Source organism: Sciurus vulgaris, assembly GCF_902686455.1.
Source record: "Sciurus vulgaris genome assembly, chromosome: 7".
In the NCBI taxonomy this organism is placed as follows: domain Eukaryota; kingdom Metazoa; phylum Chordata; class Mammalia; order Rodentia; family Sciuridae; genus Sciurus; species Sciurus vulgaris.
The window spans coordinates 4,954,456-4,967,618 of NC_136467.1; the positions used below are offsets into that span (position 1 = coordinate 4,954,456).

Here is a 13,163-nt window from a genome sequence, read left to right on the forward strand (position 1 = left end):
AGTTGAATCCCATCCACTCCAGAGGCCACAGTCGCAAGTGATGGCTCACCATCACTACCACCAACTGTTCATCCACATAGGAAGTGAACAAGAGCGGAGCTGGAGGCCTGCAGTGAGTGCTCTGTGTCCATAGACCAGATAAAAGAATTACCTGTGGAGGTTTCAAGATGGCAGAATTGAGCCAGTTGCTCTCCTGGCTCCTCCATGGAGTGAAACTGAGAGAGCGGACATGCATCTTCTCAGCAAGGTGGGTAAATGAAAAAAGGAGTGGGGACTTTGCTGGAATTTAATACTGAACACTTAAAGCAGATGGGAGACTCAGGAGGTCGGAGATAATAAAACAAGGAAGAAGTCTCCAGAGCCACAGTCACTGTGGCCACAGGAGGCACCAGTCAGAGTGGTCCTTCAGCCAGGAAAGTGGAGGGATAAAGGAATTGAAGGAACCCACATTTCCACAAAGACTGAGAATGTCTGGGTACAGAGAGTTCAGAGCTCAAGAACTGCCTCACTAAACCAAAAGGCATGCAGCACAACAGCCTCGCACAGGAAAGAAACTGCATCTCTCCCTGTGGGCATGTGGAGGACGGAGGAGAAACCACTCTGCAGCCTTGGTACCAGGGCTGGCAGCTGGAGGAGCTGAGTCCTGGCAAACCAAGTCTTGCCTGAAATACAGGCTTGGTAAAGCCACACTGCATGGCATAGGGTGTGCTGACATGACTAGGAGAAAAGCAAATGGGAAGAGCAGTTTACACAGGGAATTTGTTGGTTATGGAAACCACCCAGATCTCCCACTCCCCCTGCGGTTGGCTGCTTGCAGGATGGACTGGGAGAGAGGGGCCTGGCTGGGAATTCAAAAGGGCAGAAGTAGAAAAGACTGAGTTTGGAGACCTGGAAACATGGGGTCGGCAGGCGACATGGTAGACTAAGAATTGGCTCCTCCAGCACAGGAGTGGAACCCAGGGCAGGTCCAGGGTGCACTCTGTCAGCCTGGATGGGAAACTATGGGGCCCTGGATGTGCACTAATTTAGAATTCCAGACCAACTGGCATCCAGCAAAGGGCCTGGAGCCTACCTACGCCTAAGCCCCACCTCCAGGAGTTCTGTATACAGGATTACCTCACTTGCCCTAGCCACCCAACTCTGAGGGTGGAGCAAGCATCATACTCCAGACACCCACACCTACCAGCTGAGAATCTTTTCTTCCCTGCTAGGGAAGCTGAGAATCGTTTGAACTCCAAAGAAAATAATTCTTTAACTTCCCATAAAATTTTTCTTTTTCTTTTTTATTTTCTCTGCTTAATTGTGAGATTAATGGTTCATGGACATTTATACATATTCATATTTGGTTTCTTTTTCTTTCCTCACTTCTAGCATTTTTGAAACCAGCTATTTTTCATGAATCAGTTTTTTTGAGGACTAGGCAGTTTGAAAAGTATATTGCAGTTTTCTTTTATATTCTTTTTTTTACATTTTTACTAGATATATAATGTTTCTCTCATTTATCTGTTTCCATTGAATCTCTCTCTTTTCTTTTGCCAACAGTCAATATCTATTGTTCTCTCTTTCACTCTTTTAATTTTTTACTTCTGTTCTCTCTCCTACCTCATAATCATCACATCCTACATCACATCTGTTCCATTCCTGTCCACTATTCAAATTGTAAACCATTTTGCTAACTTAATGTTTTTAATATAGGTAATAACTGATCATATCATTTCCGTTTATTGTTATGACATCATAGATGTCACAGCAAGAACTATTTGGCTTAATGCTACACATTGTTTACATTGGCTGTTGTTATTATTTGTCTCCCCCTAAATGGTGAGGTACTGGAAAACTTCAGGGACTCTGTAAGTCCACAGGGTAGAAACTCTACTGCCTCAGATCCATACTGTTAGCTGGGTAGACACACAAATAATATGAAAATACAAGGGAACAAATCCTCCCAAACAAACCAAGATAGTCCAGTATCAGAACCCATCACCACCACAGTGAAAAAAATATCAGAGGAGCTTGGAATGTGCATAGCTAAGATAATCTGTGAGGTAAAAGATACCATAAGGAGTGGTATCAGAGAGGAAATGAAAGATCACTTCAACAAAGAGAGAGAGATTCTGGAAAAAAAATCAAGCAGAAATCCTCAAAATAAAGGATTCAATAAGCCAAATTAAAAATTCAATGGAAATTCACTCAGACAAGACCACTTGAAAGACAAAGTTTCAGGCAATGAAGACAAAATATATAATCTTGAAAATAAAATTGACCATGGAAAAAAGATGCTAAGAGACCATGAACAGAATTTCCAAGAAATATGGATAACCTGAAAAGACTAAATTTAAGATTTATTGAAATAGATGAAGGCTCGGAGATACAAACCACAGAAATGCACAATCTTTTCAATGAAAGGATATCAGAAAATTTCCCAAATCTAAAGAATGAATGTAAAATCAGATACAGGAGGCTTATAAGACCCCAAATGTACAAAATTACAACAGATCTAAACCAAGACACATTATTATAAAAATGCTTAACATACAGAATAAGGGTAGAATTTTAAAAGCTATCAGAGAAAAATAATAAGTCACATTCAGAGGAAAACCATTCCAGATTGAAACTGATTTTTCAGCCCAGACACTCAAGGCCAAAAGTTCATGGAATAATACATATTAAGCAATGAAAGCAAATGAATACCAACCAAAAATACTGTGCCCTGCAAAAGGGAGCTTCAGAATTGACAATGAAATAAAAACCTTTCATGATAAACAAAAGTTAAAAGAATTCACAAATATAAAGCCTACTCTATAAAACATACGCAATAAAATATTTCATGAAGAAGAAATGAAAAAATAAAAGTGAACCAGCAAAGGGAGGAACCACACTAGAAGAATAGTCAATCAAAGGAGAAATCAATTCAAATTAAAACCAGAAATAAGTCAAAATTACAGGGAATAAAAATCATATCTCAATAATAACATTGAATGTAAATGACCTAAACACATAAAATAAAAAACCTAGACTAAGGATAGTAGAATAACTCAACATTGTAAAAACTCTATATGCTCAATCAAAAGTCAACATAATTCTAAACAGAGAAACATTGAAAGTATTTCCTCTAAAGAAAGAAAGGAACAAGACAAGAATGCCCTCTTTCACCACTTTTATTCAACATTGGCCTTGAAACTCTAGCCAGAGCAATTAGAAGAAAGAAATTAAATGTATACAGATAGGTAAAAACAAACTCAAACTCACTATTTGCCAATGACATGATTCTATATTTAGGAGATCAAAAAACTTCTATAACTCGTAAATGAATTCCGCCAAATAGCAGGATATAAAATTAACACCCATAAATCAATTCCATTCCTCTAAATCAGTAATGAATCCACTGAAAGAGAAATAAAGAAATCTACCCTTTTCATAGTAACCTAAAAAAAATGAAATACTTGGGAATCAATCTAACAAAAGAGGGGAAAACTTTCTACAATGAAAACTACAGAACACTAAAGAAAGAAATTAAAGACCTTAGAAGATAGAAAGATCTGCCTTGTTCTTGGATAGTCAGAATTAATATTGTCAAAATGGCCATACTACCAAAAGCATTATTATACATATTTAATGCAATTCCTATTAAAATCCCAATGACATTCTTCATGGAACTAGAAAAAAAGCAATCATGAAATTAAATTGGAAAAATAAGAGATCCAGAATATCCAAAGCAATTCTTAGCAAGAAAAGCAAAGCAGGAGGCATTACAGCACAAGACCTCAAACTATAGTACAGAGTTATAGTAATAAAAACAGCATTCTATTGGTACCAAAATAGACATGCAGACCAATGGTACAGAATAAAAGACACATGAACAAACCCACATAAATACAGTTATCTCACACTAGACAAAGGTGCCAAAAACATTCACTGGAGAAAAAATAGCCTATTCAACAAATGGTGCTGTGAAAAATGAAAAGTCACATATAACAAAATGAAATTAAACCTTTATCTCTCACCCTGCATGAAACTCAACTCAAAGTGGATCAAAGACTTAGGCACTAGAATAGAAACCCTGCAACTACTAGAAGAAAAAGTAGGCCCGATCTTCATCATCTCGGTCTAGGACCTGACTTCCTTAACAAGACCCCTAAAGTGCAAGAAGTTAAATCAAGAATCAATAAGTTGAATGCATTCAAACTAAAAAGCTTCTTCTCAACAAAAGAAACAATAATGTGAAGAGAGAGCCTACAGAATTGGAGAAAATCTTTATCACATGCACCTCAGATAAAGCTTTAATCTTTAGGATATATAAAGAACTCAAAAAACTTAACACCAAAAAAATAAATAACCCAATAAATAAATAAGCTAAAGAACTGAGCAGACACTTCACAGAAGAAAATATACAATCAATCAACAAATATATGAAAAAATGTTAACCATCTCTAGGAATCAGAAAAATGCAAATCAGAAATACTCTTAAGATTTTATCTCACTCCAATAAGAAAGCAATTATTAAGAATACAAGCAAGAATAAATGTTGGCAAGGATTTGGGGAGAAAAGTACACTCATACATTGATGGTAGGAATGCAAAATAGTACAACCTTTACAGAAAGCAGTATCGAGTTTCCTCAAAAAGCTTGGAATGGAACCACTGTTTGACCTAGTTATCCCACTCCTTGGTCGATAAGGAGTGGGACTTAAAAATCAGCATACTACACTGATTCAGCCACATCAATGTTTATGGCAGCTCAACTCACAATAACTAAACTACGGAACCAATAGAGGTGTCCTTCAACAGATGAATGGATAAAGAAAATGTAATACACACACACACACACACACACACACATATATATGCACACATAATGGAATATTACTCAACTTTAAAGAAGAATGGTATTATGGCATTAGCTGATAAATGCATGGAATTGGAGAATATCATGCTAAGAAAAATAAGCCAACCCTAAAAAAATCAAAGGCCAAATATTTCCTCTGACATGTGGCCGCTAATTCACAATAAGGGGAGGGGAAGCTAGGGAAAATTGAGTTACTTTGTATTAAGTAGAAGGGAGTGAAGGCAAGGGAGAGGGGATGGGGGTAGGAAGGATAGTAGAGTGAAACAGACATTAATGTCTCATGTCCATTTATGACTGCATGACTGATGTGATCCTACAATATATACAATCAGAAAAATTAGAATTTACACTCCATTTATATCTGATTTATCAAAATATATATATGCAACCTACTGTCATGTACAACTAATTAGAACAAATAAAAAATATTTTTTGAAAACACCTAGACTGGCCGATTAGATTGAAAAACAAGACCCAAGAATATGCTGTCCTCAAGAGACTCACCTCATATGCAAAGACAGACTAAAGCTAAGAATGGGGAAAAAAAATTCCATTTACTTAGACCTCATAAAGAAGCAGGGACTTCTATCCTCATATCAGATAAAGTGGATTTCAACCCAAAGTTAATCAGAATGGACAAAGAAGGCCATTTCATACTTCTTCAGGGAATTATATATCAGTCAGACGTCTCAATCCTAAATATTTATGCCCCAAACAATGGTGCATCTATGTACATCAAACAAACTGTTCTCAACTTCAAGAATCAAATAAACCAAAACACAATAATATTGGGTGACTTTAACACACCTATCACCTGATAGATCCTCCAAACAAAAACTAAATAAAGAAGCTACAGAACTAAAAAATATAATTAATAATTTAGACTAAACAGCCATATATGGAATATTTCAGCCATAAATGACTGAATACACTTTCTTGTTAGCAGCACACACATCCTTCTCTAAAATAGACCATATCTTAGTCCACAGAGCAACTCTTACCAAATACAAAAAAAATACAGCTAATGCCCTTCATCCTATCAGAGCATAATGGAATGAAATTAGAAATCAGTGATAAAATAAAAAACAGAAGCTACTTTAATGTCTAGAGACTAAATAATATGCTATTGAATGATGAATGGATAGCAGAAGAAATCAGACATGAAATAAAAAATAAATGAGAGGTAAATGAAAATAGCAATACAACATATCAAAGTCTCTGGAACACTATGAAAGCAGTGCTAAGAGGAAAGTTCATTACATTGAGTTCTTTCATTAAAAGAACAGAAAAAGCCAAAGAATAAATGACCTAACATTATATCTCAAAGCCCTAGAAAAAGAACAAATCAACACTAAAGCAGTAAAAAACAGGAAATAATTAAAATCAATGCTGAAATCAAAGAAATTGAAGCAAAAGAAATAATGCAAAAACATCAACAAAACAAAATGTTGGTTCTTTTAAAAAATAAACAAAATTGATAAACTCTTAGGCAATTTAATGAAGAGAAAGAGAAACAACTCAAGTTAGTAAAATTCACAATGAAAAAGGAAATATCACAAATGACAATACTGAAATACAGATGATAATCAGAAATTATTTTGAAAATTTATACTCTAATAAATTAGAAAGTCTTGAATACATCAAAAAATTTCTAGAAATATATCACCTCCCCAAGTTGAATCAAGAAGACATAGAAAATTTAAACAGATTGATCCCAAGCAATGAAATTGAAAACATCATCAAAAGCCTACCAAGAAAGAAAAGCCCAAGACCAGACAGGTTCTCAGCCGTGTTCTACCAAGCCTTCAAAGAAGAACTAACACCAATTCTCCTCAAACTATTCCATGAGATGGAAAAGGAGGGAACCTTCCAAACTCACTCTATGAGGTTAATATCACCCTGATACCAAGCCAAAGACACATCAAGGAAAGAAAACTTCAGACCAATATCCCTTATGAACATAGACATAAAAATGTTTAGTAAAATTCTGGCAAATCACATCCAAAAACATATTAAAAACATAGTGCACCATGATCCAGTGGGGTTCATCCCAGGGATGTGAGGTTGGTTCAACAGGTGGAAATCAATAAATGTGATTCATCACATCAATAGACTTAAAGACAAGATACACATGATTATGTCAATAGATGCAGAAAAAGCATTTGATATAATACAATATCTATTCATGTTCAAAACACCAGAAAAATTAGGGATAGTAGGAACATACTTCTTCGTTGTATAAAAGCTATTTATGCTAACGCAAAGCCAACATCATTCTAAATGAAGAAAAATTGAAAGCATTCCCTTTACAAACTGATACACTGCCCTTTTTCACCACTTCTATTCAACATAGTCCTGGAAACACTAGCCAGAGCAATTAGACAGAAGAAAGAAATTAAAGGGATACAAACAGGAAAAGAAGAACTCAAACTATCACTATTTGCCCACAACATGATACTATACTTAGAAGACCCAAAAATTCCACTGGAAAACTTCTAGAACTCATAAATGAATTCAGTCAAGTAGCAGGATATAAAATTAACACCCATAAATCAGTTGCATTCCTATACATCAGTAATGAATCCACTGAAAGAGAAATAAAAAAAACTATCCCATTCACAATAGCCTCAGAAAAATAAAATATTGGTGAATCAATCTAACAAAAGAGGGGAAAACCCTCTACAATGAAAACTACAGAACACTAAAGATAGAAATTGAAGAAGACCTTAGAAGAAGGAAAGATCTCCCATGCTCCTAGATAGGCAGGATTAATATTGTTAAAATGGCCATACTACCGAAAGCACTACCCAGATTCAATGCAATTCCTGTTAAGGTTCTGATGATGTTCATAGAAGTAGAAAAAGCAGTTGTGAAATTCATTTGGAAAAATAAGAGGCCCAGAATAGCCAAAGCGATACTCATTAAGAAAATTGAAGCAGGGGCAACACATATCAGACCTTAAATTATGCTACAGAGCTATTGTAACAAAAATGACAAGGTATTGCACCAAAACAGACATGAATACCAGTGGTACAGAATAGAAGACACAGAGATAAACCCACATATATACAGTCATCTCATATGAGACAAAGTCACCATAAACATACTTTGGATGAAAGATAGCCTCTTTAACAAGTGGTGCTAGGAAAACTGGAAATCCATATGTAATAAAATGAAATTAGACCCCTATCTCTCACTCTTCACAAAACTCAACTCAAAGTGGATCAAGGACCTCGGAATCAGACCCGGCACCTAAGAGAAGAAAAGTAGGCCCAAATCTCCATTATGTTAGCTTAGGAACCAAATTCCTCAACAGGATTCATTACACACAAGATATAAAATGAAGAATCAATAAATGGGATGGTATCACACCGAAGTTCTTCTTCACTGCAAAATAAACAATCGGTAATGTGAAAAGAGAACTTACAGAATGGGAGAAAATATTCATCACTAGCGCCTCAGAAAGAGCACTCATCTCCAGGATAGATAAAGAACTCAAAAAACTTAACACCAATAAAAAATTACAACCCAATCAATAAACGTGCAAAATAAGTGAACAGACACTTCATAGAAGAAGAAATATGATTGGTCAACAAGTATACAAAAAAATGTTCAACGTCTCTAATAATTAGAGAAATGCAAATTAAAACTACCCTGAGATGTCATCTCATTCCCATCAGAATGGCAATAAGAAAACAAGTGACAATAAATGTTGGTGAGGATGTGGGGGAAAAGGTTTACTCATACATTGCTGGTGGGACTGCAAATTGGTGCACCCACTCTCAAAAGCTGTGTGGAGATTCCTTAGAACACTTGGAATGGAATCACCAATTGACCCAGGTATCCCACTCCTTGGCATAGGCATGTTTAATGATGTGGCTGTATCAATACTTAGAGCAGCTCAATTCACAATAGCCAAACTATGGAACCAACCTATGTTCCCTTCAACAGATGAATGGATAAAGAAAATGTGGTACACATACACAATGGAATATTACTCAGTCATGAAGAAGAACGAGATTATGGCATTTGCTGGTAAATGGATGGAACTGGAGACTATCATGCTAAGTGAAATAAGCCAATTCCAAAAAAACAAAAGCCAAATGTTCTTTCTGATATTGGATGCTAACTCAAAATAGGTAGGGACAGCACAAGGGAGTGGGAGGATGACTGAATTAGACAGGGTGGCATGTGGGGGGAAGGGAGGGAAGATGGGAATGGGAAAGATATATGGGAATGAATTGGACATCACATTCCTATGTTCATATGTGAATACACGACCAGTGTAACTCCATATCATGTACAACCACAGAATGGGAAGTTATACTCCATGCATGTATGATAAGTCAAAATAGACTCTACTGTCATATATAACTAAAAAGAACAAATAAAAAATAAATAAGTAAAAAAGAACTATCTTCACTGTTCATGCAGCATGAGATTTTAATTATTTTTGACTAAAGACGTTTCTTTTCTGGTAATGACAAATGTATGTTTTTTCTTCTTCAATAGACTGTGAACAATTTTTTTATTGTTTCATATCTGGTTAACTTGAGATTTTTAAGAACTTCAGTTGTAACTTGTAATAAAAATTTACAACTTGATTTTTCAAGAAGAATTAACAAACTGCAAATAGCTGTTAATAAAGGTCTTACATAGTTGATTTTAAAAATTGCACATGGATTGTTTGACTGGATAGGAGTTGAGACACTAATCCCCCACCGCGTTCCAGGGTCCACATATTTTCTTGGAGGAACGTTCCAGAGAGTCAGAGCAGTGTGCTCTGTAACTTCAACTCCTGAAGTGTGGGTCTAGAGTGCCTGCGTGTTCTTCCCAGATCTAGGAATGCACCACATCAAGCTATTCGTGGAGAATAAAACATGCAAATGAATTTTTAGAAAAAGAAGAAGTCTAAGAGTCAAAATGTTGACAACAGCCCTTCCTGGGCTGCCCCTTGTTTGCACAGACATACGGCCATGCATGTTTGTGCACAGGTGAACGCACACATGCATACATATGTAGACACACGCACACATGGCCTTTGCACACTAACAGACTCACACTGACAGATGCACACACGCATGCACACACTCTTCCTCAAACACTATTCCTTTGTCCTTTCAGCTTCATCAGCTCCGCTTTCACACTCTCCAGGGACCCTCCATGCTATTCCTATTAAATAGCACAAGATTCTGCGATGTGTCTACACCCCTGTCTTCTGACTAGACTTGAAGATGGGAGCTATCTTCTATCTTTGTGTCCCCAACATTCAGTAAACAGAAGGTGCTTGGTAAATGCACATACAAAGAGAATGAATAAGCAGACGTTTGAGGCACATCCCCCAAGTGGTGTGGGGTTTTTCGTGACACAGACCTAGGCTACGAGTGTGACCTTGTCATTGTTGGAGAGGGTCCAGCCGTGCCCACCTCCCTGGTCATGCAAGCGAAGCTTCCGGGGAGGTCACGGAACTGCTGAGACAGGCGTCCCGCTGTGTTCACGCGGTCTCATGAGTGCAGGGCTGATGGGCGATTGTTGACATGGTGGGGAGTTTGTGCGCATGAGAATCCAGGGCTGAAGGACGAGTAGGTTTCAATAGATCCACTTACTCCTCCGTTTCAAGTATGTTCTTGAATAGCTTCTTCAAAACCAAACAAAGAGCACCTAATTGCATCGTTCAAGCTAAAGAGCGCAGAAACGGCATCCCGGGTGGAAGCTCCGTTCATCCCGTAATTACCTCTCAGCAAAGCCTTTCTCTCTAGTCGCCGTCGCCGTGTACAGTCTGCACACACAAGAGCGCTCTGGGGCCAGGCGCAAAGCCAGGCACGTCCAGACCGATCTTCCAGGACACGTGGTCTTTCAGGAGCCCCGTCTCCACAGGCAGTATCTCCACCACTGTCAGAAGGCACTGTCCGGAATCCACACCCCTCAACTCAAGGAACTAGGAGGAAGCCGAGCACGCGATGAAGCAATCCTAGCTCCACGTGGGCGAGACAGGAGGCCGTGCTTCCTCTCACCTGTGGTTGCTGCCACAGGAAACAGGGAGCTCCTGGATGTGGGACCCACTCCACATGCCAAAACCACACCCAGGTGGCAACCAGGCCCCACGACCACAGCCAGGGGCGCGGGCTGGTGTGCGTCCTGTGCCGACGGTGCCCCCGACGGGTGAGGCGGCCCACCAGGTAGAGCAGCCCTGACTCCCTCCGCTGGGCTCAGCACTTCCAGAGAGAGGCCCTGGGGGCCCTCAGCCAGCCCACCTCCATGGCTGGCCCTGCCTCCCCAGGGGACCACAGCCAGCAGAACCTCTCGGGGGAGAGAGTCTGTGCACCCAGAAACATTTTTAGGGAAAAAAAGAAGAGAGGCTCATTTGCTGGGGACAATGAAGTCCTGGGGCTGGGACTGGTTTCTGCTGACTGTGAGTGGTCACGGCTGGCAGTCAGGCTGAGAAAAGCAAGAGCCTTCCTGAGATCAGACACAAACACGGCTTGGGGGACCCCTAGAGATCCTTGCCAAAATTTTCATAGGTTCATGGTGAAGTGAGAAAACCAGGGAGCGAGGCGCTTCCTGTGAGGCCAAGACCGTCAGAAGCACCCCTGTTCTACCAGTCAGCCTTCTTCCTTTTCCCTTTCCAGGGTTATGATGTCGTGCATGAGGTGACAGTTTCATCTGTTTTGTTTGATTTATGCTGTCTTGTTGGCAAAATATGAACTCAGCAGCCCGTCAGACCTGCTCCTCCCTTGGGGTTTTTGCCAGCGGGGACACTGGGAAGCCCAGAGCCCACTCCCCTGGAGGAGGAGAAAGGAGCTGCTCTAGGGGGCAGCCTTCACTCTCTTTCACTAAAAGCTTTCGGCAGAAACTATTGCAGCATCTAAACGGGACAGAGCTGGAGGGCAGTCCGAGGAGCGCTGCTCTGCCCTGGGGCCAGCCGGGCCGAAGCCTCTCCTCCACCACCCACTCCGGACTCCACAGACCCCAGACGGTGACAGGTTCTCAGACTGGACTGCAGGTCATCCAAGAAGACGTGTCATTGGTGGGGAACACCAGGGTCCCTACTTAGAATTAAAACCCAAAGATTTAACCTCTTTATCCTTCCCAGAATGCAAGGCTTCCCAAGGTGCATGTCCGAGAACAGAATGCAGGAGACATATTCTGCTCATTACTCATAAGAGCAGGGCGTATGAGTGACTATGATTAGTGTCATTTCAGCAAATTGTCTGCTGAAGACTCCCTCTCTCTGGGAGTCTCCTTTCAGGCGTCCTTCCCTTTCGTCTTTGGGAACATCTTGTCCTTTATCCACCAAAGCTCTTTCTTTCCTTTCTCTTTATATTTTTGCTCTCCTGAACCAAGGCACCTCATTTTTGCAATTGCAGTCATTTACTGTAGAGAAACTCACAGAGAAGTCCGCGATGTGAGAGGGCACACTGGCCTCGCAGGTAAGAGCCCAAGAGTCCAGACTTAGCAACAAATTCTTTGATCATAGGCTCCTTGGAGTCCCTAATTTCTATTGAGCTAGATAGCGTCTAATGTATCTTCCCGCTTGGACATCTCGCCTGGAATGGATCCGAGGTAAATGTGCTTTCTTTTAACCACAGCATAGGTACTTTCCAGGTCCAGCCAAGGAGCCCAGCAGCCCCTCTTTGCTTGTGGCCAGTGCATGTCTGGCTGCAGTTCAGTTTGTCTATTCCTCCATTCATTTATTCATTCGCTCATTCCAAAGTTTGTTGTTCATCAAACACATGTGGAATAATCGCCGTTTTTCTCCATGTGTTCATGGAGAAGCAACTGCAGCTTCTGTGCACATGAGGCCAGCTTCTGCCTCAGCAAACTGTTCATTTACCTTTTCAGGAGATGCTTTCCCAGTTGGGGTTTTCTACGTACTTGCACTGTGAAATGTTAATGCTCTGCTATTCTAATGGCTTATGTCATGGTTGCACTTTGGATCTTAAATGTCCCCAAAAGAGCCACGTGCTAAGGGCTTGGTGCCCTTGGGAGGCCGTGGAACCTTTAGGAGCTACAGCCTAGTGGCAGGTCCTTTGGTCATTAGGTACGTGCCCTTGAATAGGATCCCTGGCCCCTTCCCCTCATTCTCTCTTCTGTTTCCTGCTGGCCGTTTGCACAGTGAGCTCCCACCCCGATGTTCCTCCTTACCACAGGCCTGTTGTCGTGGGGTCGAGTAACACCATGAACCAGAACAAATCTTTCTTTCCTTCGAATTTATTTTCTCAGGTACTTTGTCACCGCAATGGGAAGCTGACTACCACGCTCACTGCAGTGTGAGTTTCTTGAAGGTGGTCTTGGCCATGGCTCACGCCTGGTGCAGA

The 13,163-nt window shown here is 40.1% G+C and overlaps 1 long non-coding RNA gene across 1 annotated transcript in view; it reads left to right on the forward strand.

The window, feature by feature from the left end:
* Positions 1-13,163, forward strand: part of LOC306666496 — a 723,108-nt gene that overhangs the window by 280,144 nt on the left and 429,801 nt on the right. The window lies entirely within an intron of this gene.